This window comes from Diabrotica virgifera, chromosome 6 (genome assembly GCF_917563875.1).
Source record: "Diabrotica virgifera virgifera chromosome 6, PGI_DIABVI_V3a".
NCBI classification, from domain to species: domain Eukaryota; kingdom Metazoa; phylum Arthropoda; class Insecta; order Coleoptera; family Chrysomelidae; genus Diabrotica; species Diabrotica virgifera.
In genome coordinates, this window is record NC_065448.1 from 82,893,165 (window position 1) to 82,910,427 (window position 17,263).

A 17,263-nucleotide genomic window follows, 5' to 3' on the forward strand; every position below is an offset into this window, starting at 1 on the left:
GTATTTTCTTTGATTTGTATAGTCTTATAAATTGTACAGATTAAATTTTTTTTATATAGAATAATATAATATTATTTAATATTATATTATTAGCGCCATCTATTGACAACTAGATTAAATGTTATAAATGTCACCGGCGAAATGTAATCAGCGACGTGCGTTTTTTTCTGTCACATACAATTTAATGCGTTAGAGAGAAATCTAAAAACTGTGACGCACTGAAAAATGCTCATGAAAAGAACCATACATCTTATTTTTGTATTGTTCTGAAACTATTAGGTCTGGATCCCGCATATGAAAAAAAAAAGTTGATTAATAGCAAGCTGAAAATTTGTTAATAGCTTAAGGGTGTCTAGTCGGATAAACTTTGATATATGGGAACACTTTAACAGGGGAAGTTTTAATTGTGGAACAGGTTAATAATTTGAAACGGCCATACCACGAAAACGGCATATGTATTTTGTCCGACAGAACAGACTTAAACTCTCCGAACAGAGATTAAACTCTCATGCAAAAATCAGACTGCTATTTATCACCAAATGGGCGTTTTAATGAGTGGAACATGTAGAATATGTCAAATGACAGGAATTATGACAGGTGATAAATAGCAGTCTGATTTTTGCATGAGAGTTTAATCTCTGTTCGGAGAGTTTAAGTATGTTCTGTCGGACAAAATAAATGTGCCGTTTTCGTGGTCTGACCGTTCCAAATTTTTAACCTGTTCCACAATTAAAACTGCCCCTGTTCCCATATATCAAATTTTATCCGACTTGACACCCTTACGCTATTAACAAATTTTCAGCTTGCTATTAATCAACTTTTTTTTCATACGCGGGATCCAGACCTAATTTTCTTGTGGCATCTTATGCAATTTACTATTTTATGTGGAATAAGCCACAGTTTGAGTTTGAATCAAGTTTATTTGACGTTCCAAATAAACAGATAAAAATATCTCTAATAAAATATTTCAAACGTTTCGTGTTGATTTTGAGAGTAAACTAAATGTAAGACCAAATGTTTACCTTGTCGGGATCAAATCATGAGGTTTTTCCTCGTTATTTACTATGGCAGGGGTGGCCAAAGTGCGGCTCGCGAGCCACATGCGGCTCTTTGAAGGATTACTTGTGGCTCTCGATTGTACCCGAGTTATTTTTCAATTTTGTATTAGATACGATTTAAAAAAATTATTATCTTTCTATATGTGTTTCAAAATGTCTTTTAAATTACTGACAACAAACATGAAAGACTTTGTAACAAAATTCCAGATCAAACTCGAAAATAACACTATAAGTCGACGCCGAATACCGAATTTTGAAAATTTGTAGCAGAATCCAAGTAGGTACCCTAAAAAAGGATGCTTGTCGAATTATTTCCATATTAGGAACAACGTACTTGTGTGGACCATTTTATTCCATTTTATAATTCGTGAAATCCTAACACCTAACAGTAATAACTAACCAGCATCTAATAGAATTACTGAGAAGTACTGCCACATATTAATCAGCAAATTGTAAAGAATTATCAAAAGAAGGAAAACAAAAATGTAATTAGGTTTTAATATTTCGTAATTTTATTTCGGTTTTCAGTAAGTAAAAGTTCTGTTAAAAAAATTGTAAATACTTTCTTTACATACTTTTTGAAAACGTATTTGATTGCGGCTCGCGAAAAACTTCAATTTGCGAAAAGTGGCTCGGACTATTAAGGAGATTGACCACCCCTGTACTATGGGATCACTAACAGAAGATTTCATTGTAATCATTTCAATGCTTCATATCTGCTTGTTCCTACAACCAGAAAACTACCAGAAACAATATTAGAGAACTATAGGTTCTTCCAAGTTGTGCGTTACCTTTTTCGCTTTCCGGTGACCCAATTATAATATATCTGCTTATTCCAACTCCGTTGTTTCACCAGAAGCGAAGTTAGAAAACTATAGGCACTTCCAAGTTGTGCGTTATCTTTTTCGCTTTCCGGTAACACACTTATAATATATCTGCTTGTCCCAACTCCGTTGCTTCACCAGAAGCGAAGTTAGGAAACTATAGGCTTTTCCTAGTTGTGCGTTACCTTTTTCGCTTTCCGGTGACTTAATTATAAATCTGCTTGTTCCAACTCCGTTGCTTCACCAGAAGCGAAGTTAGAAAACCATAGGCTCTTCTAAGGTGTGCGTTACCTTTTTCGCTTTTCGTTGAGACAATTATAATATATCTGCTTGTTCCAACTCCGTTGCTTCACCAGAAGCGAAGTTAGAAAACTATAGGCTCTTCCAAGTTGTGCGTTACCTTTTTCGCTTTCCGGTGACCCAATTATAATATATCTGCTTGTTCCAACTCCGTTGTTTCACCAGAAGCGAAGTTAGAAAACTATAGGCACTTTTAAGTTTGCGTTATCTTTTTCGCTTTCCGGTAACACACTTATAATATATCTGCTTGTCCCAACTCCGTTGCTTCACCAGAAGCGAAGTTGGGAAACTATAGGCTCTTCCAAGTTGTGCGCTACCTTTTTCGCTTTCCGGTGACTTAATTATAAATCTGCTTCTTCCAACTCCGTTACTTCACCAGAAGCGAAGTTAGAAAACTATAGGCTCTTCTAAGGTGTGCGTTACCTTTTTCGCTTTTCGTTGAGACAATTATAATATATCTGCTTGTTCCAACTCCGTTGCTTCACCAGAAGCGAAATTAGAAAACTATAGGCTCTTCCAAGTTGTGCGTTACCTTTTTCGCTTTCCGGTGACCCAATTATAATATATCTGCTTGTCCCAACTTCGTTGCTTCACCAGAAGCGAAGTTAGGAAACTATAGGCTCTTCCAAGTTGTGCGTTACCTTTTTCGCTTTCCTTTGACACAATTATAATATATCTGCTTGTTCCAACTCCGTTGCTTCACCAGAAGCGAAGTTAGAAAACTATAGGCTCTTCCAAGTTGTGCGTTACCTTTTTCGCTTTCCGGTGACACAATTATAATATATCTGCTTGTTTCAACTGCGTTGCTTCACCAAACACGAAGTTAGAAAACTGTAGGTTCTTCCAAGTTATGCGTTAGGGGAGCCTGGGTACGGTTGTAACAGGGTACGGTTGTAACAACTCGAATATTATCGAAACTGTGTATGGTAGGCGAGGGGCACAAGGGAAGGAATACGCAGACAACGTGTCCCGACACGATTATCAGTGCTGCATCACCTTTCGCGCGGTAATTACACTTACAGTGAGACCTACTGTGTTTTGTCAACGAAAAGTAAGTATTTTTGACGAATTTCTTTCTGTTATAACTTAAATATTAATATTGTCACGTATTTCAAAATATGCTTATATAATCGTCGCAGTTTAGAGATTATAATAAGCATATATGTTTTTGTATAGGTTATGCTACTTCGTGCTTGCGACAGTATTATTATCAAAATGGGGGGGTGGGGACGGTTGTAACGATTTTCATGGGGACGGTTGTAACAGTAATTTTAATTGTAAACCGGCGTTACTACAGTACATAAGCCTGACATGGTTGTTGCAAGACGTGGCACAAGGCAGGTGGGCGCAATTACTTCTGCTGAACGAGGCTCTTTGGTCACACTAGCATTTGCAGCTAACGCATTAGGCAACGCCATTCCACCTATGTTCGTGTTTCCTCGAATTAGATATCAAGAGTATTTCATTAGAGACGGACCAGTGGGATCAATCGGTGCCAGTAATCCATCAGGGTGGATGCAAGAAAAGTCATTCATTATATTTCTTAAACATTTTCAAAAACATACGAATGCCTCTTTGTCGCATAAGATATTATTAGTGCTAGACAATCATTCGCCCCATATACATATCAACTCCTTAGATTTTTGCGAAGATAATGGGATAGTATTACTGTCATTTCCGCCCCACTGCTCTCACAAGCTACAGCCCTTAGATAGATCCGTTTATGGGCCTTTCAAAAAAGCCATTAATACTGCCTGTGATGCCTGGATGCGAAATCACCCAGGAAAAGTCATGACTATTTACGACATACCGGATATTGTAACTATCGCAATGCCACTTGTTTTCACGCAGGTGAATATCCAGGCCGGATTTCGAAAGAGAGGGATCTTCCCATTCAACCGCGATTTGTTTCAAGTAATTGATTCTGCGCCATCGTTCGCGACAGGCAGGCCTAATCCAAATGCTACTGAAGAGGTGGGCATTTCTAATCAACATAGCATTAGACTTGCACCTGATGACGAATCACTATTACCTTCGTTACTGAAGGAGGATTCACCTTCATCCAGCGCAGTAAGCCCCACTGAGCCCGAAACTAGAGCTTCAACTAAAGAATTTACTAACAGTGATCCTAAAAAGGAAACATCCATTGACCGTCAAATGCTCACACTAATTGAAATATCCGAGCTCGAAGCAACAATAACACCGCCTAGACAAACATCTCTAGAACCTAGCCAAGAATGGCAAGCTGGTACAGTGAATCTGGAATCGGACATCTCTCCTCGTGATGCTGTTTTGTGTCAGCCATCAGAACCGTCTACAAGCAAGCAGTCTGTCTTCTCGCCTGAGACTTTACGGCCTTACCCTAAAGCTCCACCTAGAAAACTAGGAAACAGAGGTCGAAAAACCAAAAAGTCTGCTATCTACACAGATACTCCAGAAAAGGAAGCTGCTAGAAAGGAGTATGAAGAGCGACAAAAACGGTCGAAAAATAGACGAACAAAGAAAAAAGTACTCGAATCATCTACTGGAAAGGTAATCAAAAACAAAGGGAAAGGAAAAGCGAAGAAAATGAAGATTAATACACCATCAGAAGAAGAATATTATTGTCTTATTTGCTTAGAGACCTATTCAGTGAGTCGATCTGGAGACAGTTGGATTCAATGCCAAGGTAGCTGCAAACAAGGGTCTCACGTGGCGTGTATACTGATGGAAGTAGATATTATATATGCCACAACTGTGATGAGTCTGATTAAATATAGGAAATTATAATTTGTTTAAACTCAGATTTTGTTTGATATTTTTTATTAATAAATTTGATTTTGATCTTGTTTGGTATTTTTGATTAATAAATATGATTAAAAATAATAAAACTGATTTTATATGTGTGATTTATGTATTATTTTTGATTGTTACAACTGTCCCCTATTCGTGTTACAACCGCCCCTGGTATGGGGTCGGTTGTAACAATCGCACACACTTATTTAAATGACATATTCCCCCCGTACTATTTTACTTGAGCTATAGGTTTTGACATTAATTTAAAAACAAATGAATATTACTTCACATCAAAGACTTTGATCGTTGCTTACAGCTATAATAGCTGTGCTATGAAGCACTAAAGAAAAATTGTTACAACCGTACCCAGTCTACCCTACCTATTTCGCTTTCCGGTGACACATAATATATCTGCTTGTTCCAACTGCGTTGCTTCACCAGAAACAAAGTTAAATTTTTAGTTTATGAATGTTTTTTTGATATTGATAACTATTTCCGAAGTGCAAGTCGAAACGTCAAGTAAACTTGATTTCAAACTCGAATTGTGGCTTATGCCCAAATAAAATAGTAAATCTTATTTTGTATTTCTCACGCCGGTAAGAAGACAACAATGAAATTACCTTTTTTACATTGGTCCGCATGTATATTTTTTATTTTAGCTTCTATTTCCCTTCAGATATCGGCTTTAAGTTGTTTCTTTAAATGGTTCTTTGTTAAGGATCCCACAATAATGATTTTCCACGGTAAACATCAATAAGTTTGATATTTCCTTCAACTCAGGCGCGCCAAAACCAACAAACCACTCGCAAACCCGTCCAAATACTATTGCGAACCATCAAAACGTTTGTTGAAAAACCGACAGAAGTTAGATCGTGGTGCGCCGTGTGCGTGCCGTTTGTGCACCACTTGAAAACACGTACTAATCTGACGAACATGCTGCGCGCGAGCGGCTCGCACACCGAGCAGAGCGCATATGTATACCCGCCTTTAGAAGTGTGAAATGTTTTAATTTGATTTATCCCCTTCGCGCCGGACCGTCTTACGGCAAGTCGCACCTATATACGGATTCGCGCGCTGACCGTTATCGGGTAAAATACAGTATCACAATCTAGTTAAAAGGTCGGTTTCCCCACCTTTAGATTTGAATAAGAACATTCGTTTCGAACAAAAATTCCTTAAATATGATGCAGACGGCTGCACCGCCGCACAGTGGTCCAAAAACCCGAAAAGATGGCCAAAATATGAAAGCTTTTTTTGATTTGTATGAAATTAGGCATCCAGGGGTTTTTGAGGTCGCTAATTACGAATCCGAAGTCTAAATTGCAAAAAACAAAATGGCGGATGTAATATGGCGGGTTTATGTATTTTAAATATATGTAATACCTCGAAATTTGATATCCGGGGGTTTTTGAGGGTGCTGATTACGAATCCGAAATCGAAATTTCAAAAAACAAAATGGCGGATGCAATGTCTGATTTTTTATTCCAACGTTAAATTCGATTATTAATCATATGAAAGTCAAAACAAAATTTTTACTTTATTTGTCAACAATACTGTACCTGACCCTTTTATCTCTGATTTTAACCTATGATACTGAAATAACTAAAGATCTACAGTCATAACAACTACCTGAATGCTGCGGTATGATCTGTTTATTCTGCGTTGTTAACGATTCATATTGAAACTCATAGCGGAGAGCGCTTGTTCAAAAAATTATCGCAAAACCAAAGGGGCAGATAGTGGCAGCTAATTTTTTTAATCTTAAAGGGAGAAATATAAGCTAAAAGATGATTGTAGTAACATCTTGGAATTCGATGGAATATATAACTATTTGCCTATCTGAAAATTTAATTTTTTCAAAATATATACTCTCTTATTACTTAATTTCATCTTAAAATATACTAAATATAACACATATACAAATATTTTGATATTCGAATATAGTATAAATAATCTAACCTTACATTCTGCCTCTGAAACTAGGGATCTAGGTGTGATCATTGACTCCGCCCTTAGCTATAAATCACACATTTCCAGTACAATACAGAAGTCTATGAAGATGCTTGGCTTTATAAAGAGAACCACCAGAGACTTTACAAACATCTCAGCTATTAAATCCCTTTATTTCTCCCTGGTTAGATCTCGTTTCGATTACTGTTCCACAATTTGGTCCCCCTATTACTTTACTCATAAACTGAAACTTGAGGCTGTCCAACACAATTTTCTGAGATATACTGCCACTAAGATGCATGTATACTACGACTATTCTGTATTAGAGCGTATACTGAACTTACCTCCTCTTGAGGTACGCAGAAAACAAAGAGACTTAATAATTTTATTTAAATTATCAACGGGCTGTGTAACTGCCCCGAGCTTCTCTCCAAAATATCTCTATTTGTCCCCAGTCGTTCGACTAGGCAGGTGCAAACCTTTTATGTCTCTTTTCATAGATTCAATTATTCTTACAACACATTTATTCCTAGAACTTTAATATATCAGTTTCCCGCTTTAAAAACCATATTTCTTCCCTAACTTTTTAATATTTTCGGCCAGAGCTTTTGTATTGTGATTAGTGTTACATGACCTGTATGTATTAGATAACTCAAAACCGTTATACCTTGGAACATTTCTGAATTGATTTAGGTGATATCTTTTGTTTGTAATTGTACTGACCTATGACCTAATGTTATCTTATTCTTTTTTTTTTCTTTTTTGTAACTGTACTACTCATAGAATTATTTTTTCTCAAACCACTTTGTTATGTTATATTATGATAATTAATGTTATATAATTGGTTAACATTAATGTTATATAATATTTATATCTGAATAAGGCTTGCCCGTGAATAAATAAATAAATAAATAAATTATCGGCTTTTATTAAAGATGGATCCACAAATATCCTCCATTTTGCAGAATTGAATTTGCGCACTTCATTTTCGAGACACACGCACAGGACTGTGCGCAGGGCCGGACTGGCTCATAAAAAAGGCCCAAATTATAAAAAAGGCGCCAGCCCAAATTCTAAAAAAGGCGCCAATCTAATATCTAACTAAACAATGGCGCCAGACCTCCCTCTTAAGCTTTGACATCAAACTTTTTTGAAATCTTAATGCGTGTAAAGTAAATGAATATTACTAATTTTAATTTAAATCCATAAAATAATTTACTATTTTTATTGAGAATAGTAAATCATATTAAGATTCCACAAAAATATAGCTTCAGTTTCCCAGTATCTGTTTTACTCTGCTACACTCTTTGATACTCTCTAAAGACTCCAAAACAATTTTCGAAAAGTGTGAGTAATTTTTACTTGCTACTACAAAAGAATCTATTGGTTCAAAAACATTTAACAAAATCATGATGATTTGTGTTCAACAGAAGTCACCTTTTGAATTTTTTCAAATTTTTTACTAAATTCCATAAAGCATAAGAGTAAACCTCGATAAAAAATCCGCAACCACACACGTTGTCAGGCGATCCGTGCCTAAGTGGTGAATGGCCTAACGTCAGACGGTCGCAAACGAAGCTCTCGAAGAACTGGTGAAACTACTTTGTAATTCAAGCCTTAACGTTGGCAAGGGCGCACTGCCTCGCCAGACAGTATAATTCGCCCCTACTCGTGGGAACTATATGGATAAGTATGTAATGTATGTATACACCGGTATTTTAGGCGTTAACGCCCTTCCGGTAGGGATCTATGGGGGAGTATCACCGAGAAGCAAGCCCTTATCCCTTGCCGTACTGCTCCCTCATGAGCCGATCAGATTCCAGTCTAAGCGCCAGATTCATATTTAGAATTTTATACTGACACGTTAGCCTTTTTGTTTTCCGATGACCTGGCTTGGGCTCGAACTCACGTACCTCACGGCGAAGTGAAGTGGCGGTCAGCCGCTAGTCCCACTGAGCTGTCCTATCGACAAGTATTTAATCATGCAGGAAAAAGGTAAACAACAAAACGAAGGGATAATGGAGCGAGTCACCAGTGATGGTGCAGCTGGAACAAGCTATGAATGAGATGATAAGGTGTTCATTGTAGTAAAGGGAACAAAGAGAAAGTACTCAGCGAAGAGGAAGGAGGAGACTATGATCTTCGGAAGAAGATCTGTTGGAAGATCTCCAGTCAGGGGTAGCGACCTGATCAAGACGGATCTTCCAGAGGAGACAACCTTGCAAAGGAGCTCCTCACTTGGGGAGAAAACACCTAGAGACTTCAAGAGAAGGAGGAGAGCTCGAACATAACGGCCATGGTAAGAGCAATGGAGAAGCTTACCAGCGTTACAAATAATTTAGTGAAACTAATGTCCGACCAAACAAACATTAAGGTCGAGATCAAGAATGAGGTACAAAACCTTAAGAGAGTCACCGAAGACATGGAGGTTACTTTCAGACAAGTCGCCCTCGGCAGCATTAAGAAACGAAATAGAATAGTGTAGAAAACCGGTGAGGAAATAAACGACTAGGGAGACTGTACGAGTGTCCACACAGATGGATTTCCACGAGTTCTTCCCCGAAAATCTTAGTGAAGGAGAGATAAATTGATCGCAACGGTCCTGAACTCGGGGGAAAGGGGCTTTGAAAAAATAAAGGACATTATAAAGTCGAATTGGAAGAGGATCACTATAAGGTCGCTAAACCGGGAAGAGGGAATAAACTTGCAGGCGACTTGGTAGTGGTCATGGAACATGGACTTTTCGGTGAGGAGGAAAGGTTCCACGAACTGATAAGGAAAAAACATGAACTGGGAATATGTGCAGGAGGTGCAAACACACCAGGAGAGGTGCAGTACCGCCAACCTAATACTATGACTACAATTACAAGGAAGAGTCAGAGGGAAGAGAACCGAGGAAACCGTCAGACTATTTTCATGGTCCCCCGTAGAGACAAGGGTGATTGAAAGGGACGGGAACGACAGACTACTGGCAATTATTTATAAATTGAGGAAAGATATGGAGACCAGTGCGGCATACCTAAGAGTAGTGGAGGCTACAGAGGTAGCAACCTCAGGAAGCTCCTGGAACTCACCTTTATGGGTGTGGACCTCCACCGCGCGCTTGAGGAGTATGAACTCGGGGAAAGGAGAGTGGAGGCGTAGCAGGTGATCGTGAAGGGAGGCAGAAAATCCTACGCCGAGTTGCTAAAGCAAATCAAGGGTAGCGTAGACACGAGGAAGAAGGGGATTAGCGTTAAAAGCACTAAAGAAGGCATAAGAGGGGACCTCATCATCGAAGTGACAGGGAAAGAACAGACCGAGCGCCTGAAGAAGACTATCGTGGCCCGCACGGAGGGAAACGCAGTAGAGGTTGTCCGGTGTACCTACCTATTTGATATAGACGGAGGAGTCCCAAGGTAGAAATCCTGAGACAAGTTCGGAGGTACACCGGCAGCAGGGAGCCTGACGACGTCAAACTCGTCTGTATAAGGGAAATAGAGAACACAAACGTCACGGTTGGACTGACACGTATCGCAGATAAGAAGGCACTGGAAAGAGAACATATACCTATTGGCTGGAACTCATGCAAGATACGAGAGAGACTGCGTGTCCAGGGGTGCTTTAGATGCCTGCAGTTCAGGCATAGTAAAACGGACTGCAAGAGAGAAAACAGGCAGGACTCCTACTACAGATGTGGTAAGGAGGGGGAACCAGTCACGAGAGTGCAGTAGTGAGACGACTTTTTCCCTCACTTTTTAAGAATCTAGTCACAGTGCCGACAGCTTACAGTGCCCGGAGTGTAAAAAACTGATCATGGAAAAGCGGGGCCTCAAGAGACACCCTGCCACAAGCGATGAGAAAGGGTGGGTGAAAACACCTAGGACCAGGAATCAGACAGCGTATGGGTAAGTAAGTTAGAAAGATAAGAACCATCTAATACGCAGTTCCTTTAAATAAATGTGGGAAAGGCGAGGGCCGCTCACGACGTTGAAGAGGCACTCGCACGAAGGGAAGGTATGACATTTGGTCTTTCGACAGAAAATCGTTAAAGATAGGAGATCTGACGTGACCATATACGTGGTGAACTGAGGTATTGGAATCACCAGACACTCTGTTAAGAATGTTAATAGGTATGTTAAAGCATAAGTTGTAGACCGGCTGGCGTACAATTGTTATTTTTCACCAAACGTCCCGCTTCGAGAGGGGAATACCTATCAGAATGGATCCACGCCATGGCGCTTACCGTGCTAAATAACGGTAAGTCACCTACGTTCGTAAGAAGTAATAGTGAATCCTTTCTGGACCTCTCGCTGGTTTCAACATCACTTCTAAACAGTGTCATAAGCTGGACTGGTTTGGAAGAACAATCGCTCAGCTTCCATAAATATGTGAGTTTTGAACTAACGAGCAAAAGGAAGAAACGGAAAGATGAAGATAGCGATCTAAAAAGATTTTCAAATCAGGAATCTTTTGTGGATGCTCTTGGCTTGATTGGTCCGATATCCGAGGATGTGAAGGAGTTGATCAAGAGATCAGGTATCAGATAACAAAATAGCTTAGATGCGACGCGTAGTGCTTTCGCATATATATCCGTTATTTGATAAACAGCGGCAATTGATACCCACGAAAGGTGGCCCAATCGTAAAAATGGTCTTAGAGGGCGCCGCTCGTTGCATCTAAGCTATTTTTATAATAGAAACAGCGGAAATTGATACCCACGAAAGGCGCCCGAATCACAAACATAGTCTTCGAGGGCACCGCGAGTCGCATCTAAGCTATTTATTACAATAGAAACAACGGCTAATGAACCTACGAAAGGCGCCCTAATAGTAAAAATGGTCTTCGAGGGCGCCGCGTATCGTATCTAAGCTATTTGATTATCTGATATCTGGTATTTTGATGTACCCACTGGCTTTATTGCAGTAGGAAAAATGAAAGAATACCCATGAACGAACATATAAAACACGCTGTATTTTCCTGTCACCGTGTCATACAAAAAATTGGCCAGCGCAAGTACATGTAATAATTATTATTACATGTACTTGCGCTGGGCAATTTTCTTTGTGACACGGTTACAGAAAAATACAGCGTGTTTTATATGTTCGTTCATGGGTATTCTTTCATTTTTCCGACTGTATGTAGGTTTATGGTGCGCCTTCGGTGCCAAACGACGAAATCAGAAGCAAGTAAAAACATTTTTTAGGGGAATGATAGCTGCATCATTTTTGTGTAAAGGTTCAAAAATTTTTTTTCAGCGTTTAATTTTTTTAATAGATAGATACTAACCAAGGCAAAAGGCGCACCGGCCCGCGGGCTGGTGGGCCGGCGGCCCAGTCCGGGCCTGACTGTGCGTATAAAATATTCCTTTATACTTAACTGCGCTTCTGTTCCGTTAAAAGATCAACTTTGAACTGAACTGGAAATTCAGATATACGAGATATAGCTCTAGGGTTGCCATCACTGAATAGGGAATTCGGTTCTCTTTTAGAAAATATAATAGTATTCTCGAAACGTTGAATTTTTTTTTTACTTTTGGCCAACTTTTCGGGATTTTGGACCACTGTGCGCCGTACCTATATGGCGAACGCAAGCTCATGATGCAACCATATGCATCACCGTACGTAACGGACAGTCAAGCATGATGAACACGGGTGCATCACCATATGAAAGTGGTTAAGAAGTTTTTGGAAGAAGATAGTTTGAAAACGTTGTAGAGTATATACTGGAGAAAACAGCTTTACAACAACTGTGAAATTTGTTTTAAATAATTTAATCATAAGAATGGTAAATTGTTCACATGCTAAAAATAATATTATATTTTTCACTACATCAAATCCTAAATTATGGCTTAATCCAACCCTTATTAACCCTCGTAAGCCGGTGCGGAGTGCAAATGCAAATGCAAGTAATAGGGAACTTGCATATATTTTTAAATATTAAAATAATATTAAAAAATATAAGGTAACATGATCATAAAACGCATGCATGCAAAAAAAACAAATACTGTTAACCCATAGGCTTATTACGAGACATTGAAAAAGCTATAAAATTCAAATTTCTTCAGAGGCGCATAAACGGGTCTGACGTCACGACCCACGTCTACCTGCTAGATTTCTATGAGTCGACAACAAAACCGCCAGGATATTTCGAAATTATTTACAAATTCATTCACGTTTACTTAAAACTCTCATGTAGAAGTTGATTGTAAATAAAAGTTCAAAAAAGGTTGTTTTGGGGATTGTATTAATTCCATTTTAATCATATTATTTAATTGGAAATTTCAAGGTATTTGTGTTCTTGTATAGTTCCATAATGAGTATATTTAGTTTCAAACTGAATGTTTCAAACACTACTTTATAAAGTAGTGTTTTTAAATGTATAATATGACTGGCTAGGGTTTTTCAAAAAGTTAATCTGACAATCTACAGTAGTAGTTGATTTCTTCATGGTGGCAAATTTTATAAAAAGCAGTGAAAGTTATTCTATTGGAGAAATGCGAGGAGGCAAATAAGTAAGTACCTATTATAAGTATTATTAATAAACACGTTTAAATTGTTTATAACAATAGTTTTTAGTTACTCTGACTTTTATTACTAAAAGTTTTGTTTATTTTTAAGTTATTTTTATTTTCTTTCTTCTTAGTTATGAATTTAAAATATTTATAAATTATAGGTTTTAGTTTTGTTTATTACAAAATATTACGACCAGAAGTACATATATTTGGAACATTTAATAACCAATAGACAACCAAATAACCAATGTTACAATGTACAATGCAAAAGTACAGTTGAAAAATAATGTTTCTATTTGAAAAAAAAGTGTTGATTTTGCGTACCAGATACACACTTTAAACATAATTCAAAATTTACATGTATTTGGATAGAATATGACGCAGGTCTTACTGACAGTTTGATTAGTATAGCACAAGACTTTCGGAGTGTAAATATTTTCCCGCATCTATTTGGATCTGATAATTATTAAAAATAAATGGAATAAAAATTTGATAAAATAAAGTTTCATCCATAAAATATTTTTTATTTCTTTACGTGAGAATGAAATTCATATTTTAAACTAAATATATATTTATATATTATAATAAAATATTCTTTCTTTTTCTTTTTATAAGTAATTTTTTAGTAGTATCTATGTACTTACATTTTTTAAGAAATATGATATTAATGTAGGTAGTTAATTTTGTTCAAACTTTATAATATAATTTGGCATTTGAGATACCTATGTTGTAAAATAAAAATGTATTTCCCTAAACTAAAAATAATATTATGAATGCATGAAAATCTTTACAAGATATTATCTGCAGAGTGCACGTCTGGCACTAGGCGGTTAGCCAAACGAGAACAGTGGTAAATATCATGGTTGGTGACGTCAGACCCAAGTGCGCGCTTTTAAAGTTGTTTGAAACGGTAATTTCGGGCGCGGAATTATAAGCAGTTGTTGCACGTACACTATTAATTGTTAAGACGTAATATTTTGAATTTATCACTTCTAAACATAAATTAACAATTTTATGCAAAAATATTTTTATGTGCAAGTTCCCTATTGCACTTGATGGATTCAACTATAAACACACTCCACTAATAGGGGCTTTTCATTCACAGTCATTTGTTTCAAGCTTCTATCATATGTCGTATAATTCGTGTATATTACCAGAGAACGGCAGTTCTCGCCAGTGGCGCACACCCACACCCCCCTACACGCGACACTATATACAGTGATGAGCGCGCTAATAACCGGCAAAATAGCTCAAAAGATGGAAAACATAATACATTGCGAAACAAAAAGAGATGAAACTAGTGGAGATGGAAATGACCGTTATAAACGTATAAATTAACATTAAATTACATAGTTTCCCACCTTTAGACAAATCAGAAGAGTATGACAACTGTCATTGTGACAGTAGAATTTTATAAAATACTCCTGTCACAGACGTCTAAAGGTGGGAAACTGTAATGTAATGTTAATTTATACATTTATAACGATCATTTCCATCTCCACTAGTTTCATCTCTTTTTGTTGCGCAATGTATTATGTTTTCCATCTTTTACGCTATTTTGCCGGTTATTAGCGCGCTCATCACTGTACATATATACGAAATTTTCGATTTTCTAAATCTGACTGAATTGAAAATTGGGCCAACTCCCATCTTAAAGTTCAGGAAAACCCATGCATATGTCAACCAGCCACTTTGGTAAAAGGGTATGGATTTTACGGCCCTTCCTATTTAGGGTCTGTTTTTCGTTCTCGTCCCCAAAACTCCCAAAAACTTCGAAAATTTAGGTACGACCTTTCCGGCTTCGAATAGTACTGATCATTACCTTTCCAACGCATGTCTAATTTTGAAAATCGGTTATACTACCATTCAAAAGTTACCGAGCTCAGAAATATGACTCAATTTCTATTTAAAAAAGGGAAAATGTTTGTGGATATGTATGTATGTATGTGTGGAAAAGTTAAACCGATCTGAATTGTTTTTTCTTTGTTTGAAGAGGTGGTCAGGGCCGATTCAGAACCGGTGTAGTTTGTGACTTTTGACCACCCATAACCAGCTGTAGGACTTGGTAGGTACAAAACGGCATATTTTTAGACATACACACTAGGGTGGGCCGAAAAAAACTTTTTTTTATTTCGTGTTACTATACCGCGGAAAAGTTGCTACTAGGATGGAGTTTTAAATTACAAAAAGAATTTTTAAAATTGGTTGATATCTTCCGGTCCCGCATTGGTCGTAAAGTTTTAAAAAATTGGTTGTTTTGGAAATTTTTTTAAAAACACAAAAATTCTTTATCCACTTTTTTATTTCAGTCTTGTGCCTGGAACATGAAAAGTAGGGCCGTTAAATTGGTTTTATGTTATCAAAAGCGTTGTATTTTCCAAGAAGAAAATAGCCAAAAAAATGATATTTTTTAATATTTCATGGACGATGCGCGACCGGAATATGTCAATATATCTTTTTTTTCTTTGCTTTATTTTAATCCTGACCCCTCAAGGAATGATATACGCTGTATAGCAAAATGAGATAAAATATTTTTGTGTTTTTAAAAAAAAATCGAAAACAACCAATTTTTTTAAACTTTTCGACCAATGCGCGACCGGAAGATATCAACCAGTTTGAAAAATTATTTTTATAATTTAAAACTCTATCCTAGTAGCAACTTTTGCACGGTATAGCAATACTAAATAAAAAAAAAAAGTTTTTTTCGGCCCACCCTAATACACACGGCTCAGTATAGCCGAAAAACTGAAAACTAAACTTTGAAAATTTTGGTTTTTCGACAATTACTTAAAATTTCAACCTATGAATTGCGCCATTAACTGAGTGTTTGTAGAAGGACTCTAGACGAATCTAACGGTGTCTTATCTCATATCCGGGAAAATTCTAATTTTTAAGTTATAGGCTTCATAAGTATGATCAAATCTATTTCTTGTGGGAAAAACGGTTTTTCAAGCTCAATAATTCCTGTAATAGCTTCGGTTATTATACTTGACCTTAGATGCATCAGATACTACTTGACAATACGTTTCAAACTCATGTTTAGTGATCAAAATCGGTTTAGTCGTTTAGAAGTTATTAAGCTACAAGAGTATAATCTAATTAACGATTATTCCCGAATTGGTTTATGTAGTTGTAGAGGTTACGACGCTAAATTTGCTCTGGCAACGGGCAATCCGAGTTCATTTACCGGTCATCTCAATATTTTTTTTCAATCTATTTCGAGTAGAATAAAAATCTAGTGTACATTCGATGGACACTAAATAATTTGGGAGATAATGCGACAACGCCGACCATTTATAAAGCATATTGTATTCAACTTCATACATTTAATTTAAAAATAACCGCTAAACGCCGTAAAAATGAGTGGCGCATATAATATTCCAGTTACAAAAGATCTGATATGAATATTACGTGGGAGTATTAGTGTGTCTTCCGAACAGTAAGGTTGGTTTTGTTACACGCGCTTAATTACTTTTTGCTCGAATTTAGGCAGGTAGATATTTTATTTTGGTTTGTTATTTCATAAACACATAGTTAAGGTAAGTACAAGTTTTTTAATATTATAATGAGTAACTCTTCCGACGGGGGTACTCCCCCGTCTGGAAAAGACCCACCAGATGAGAAAGATATACAAGGCGAAATGGAAATTGATAATAAAATATATAATTTAGACAACAAATATATTTCGACAGACATCGGACCGTACTATGTTATCGTTGAACCGGTTGATCAAAAAAGTCATTTATCGGCTGTTAAAGTTGGGCACTATTTATTTAAAAATACTACTTTTAACACACATGTTATTGACATAAAATTAGTCGGGAGAAATAAAGTAAAAATTATTTTTAAATCTTATAATATTG

General features: G+C 37.1%; 1 protein-coding gene across 2 annotated transcripts in view; it reads left to right on the forward strand.

Annotated features, from left to right (window-relative positions):
* The window catches only part of LOC114339997 (zinc finger protein 678-like), a 111,482-nt gene that overhangs the window by 35,365 nt on the left and 58,854 nt on the right, over positions 1-17,263 (forward strand). The window lies entirely within an intron of this gene.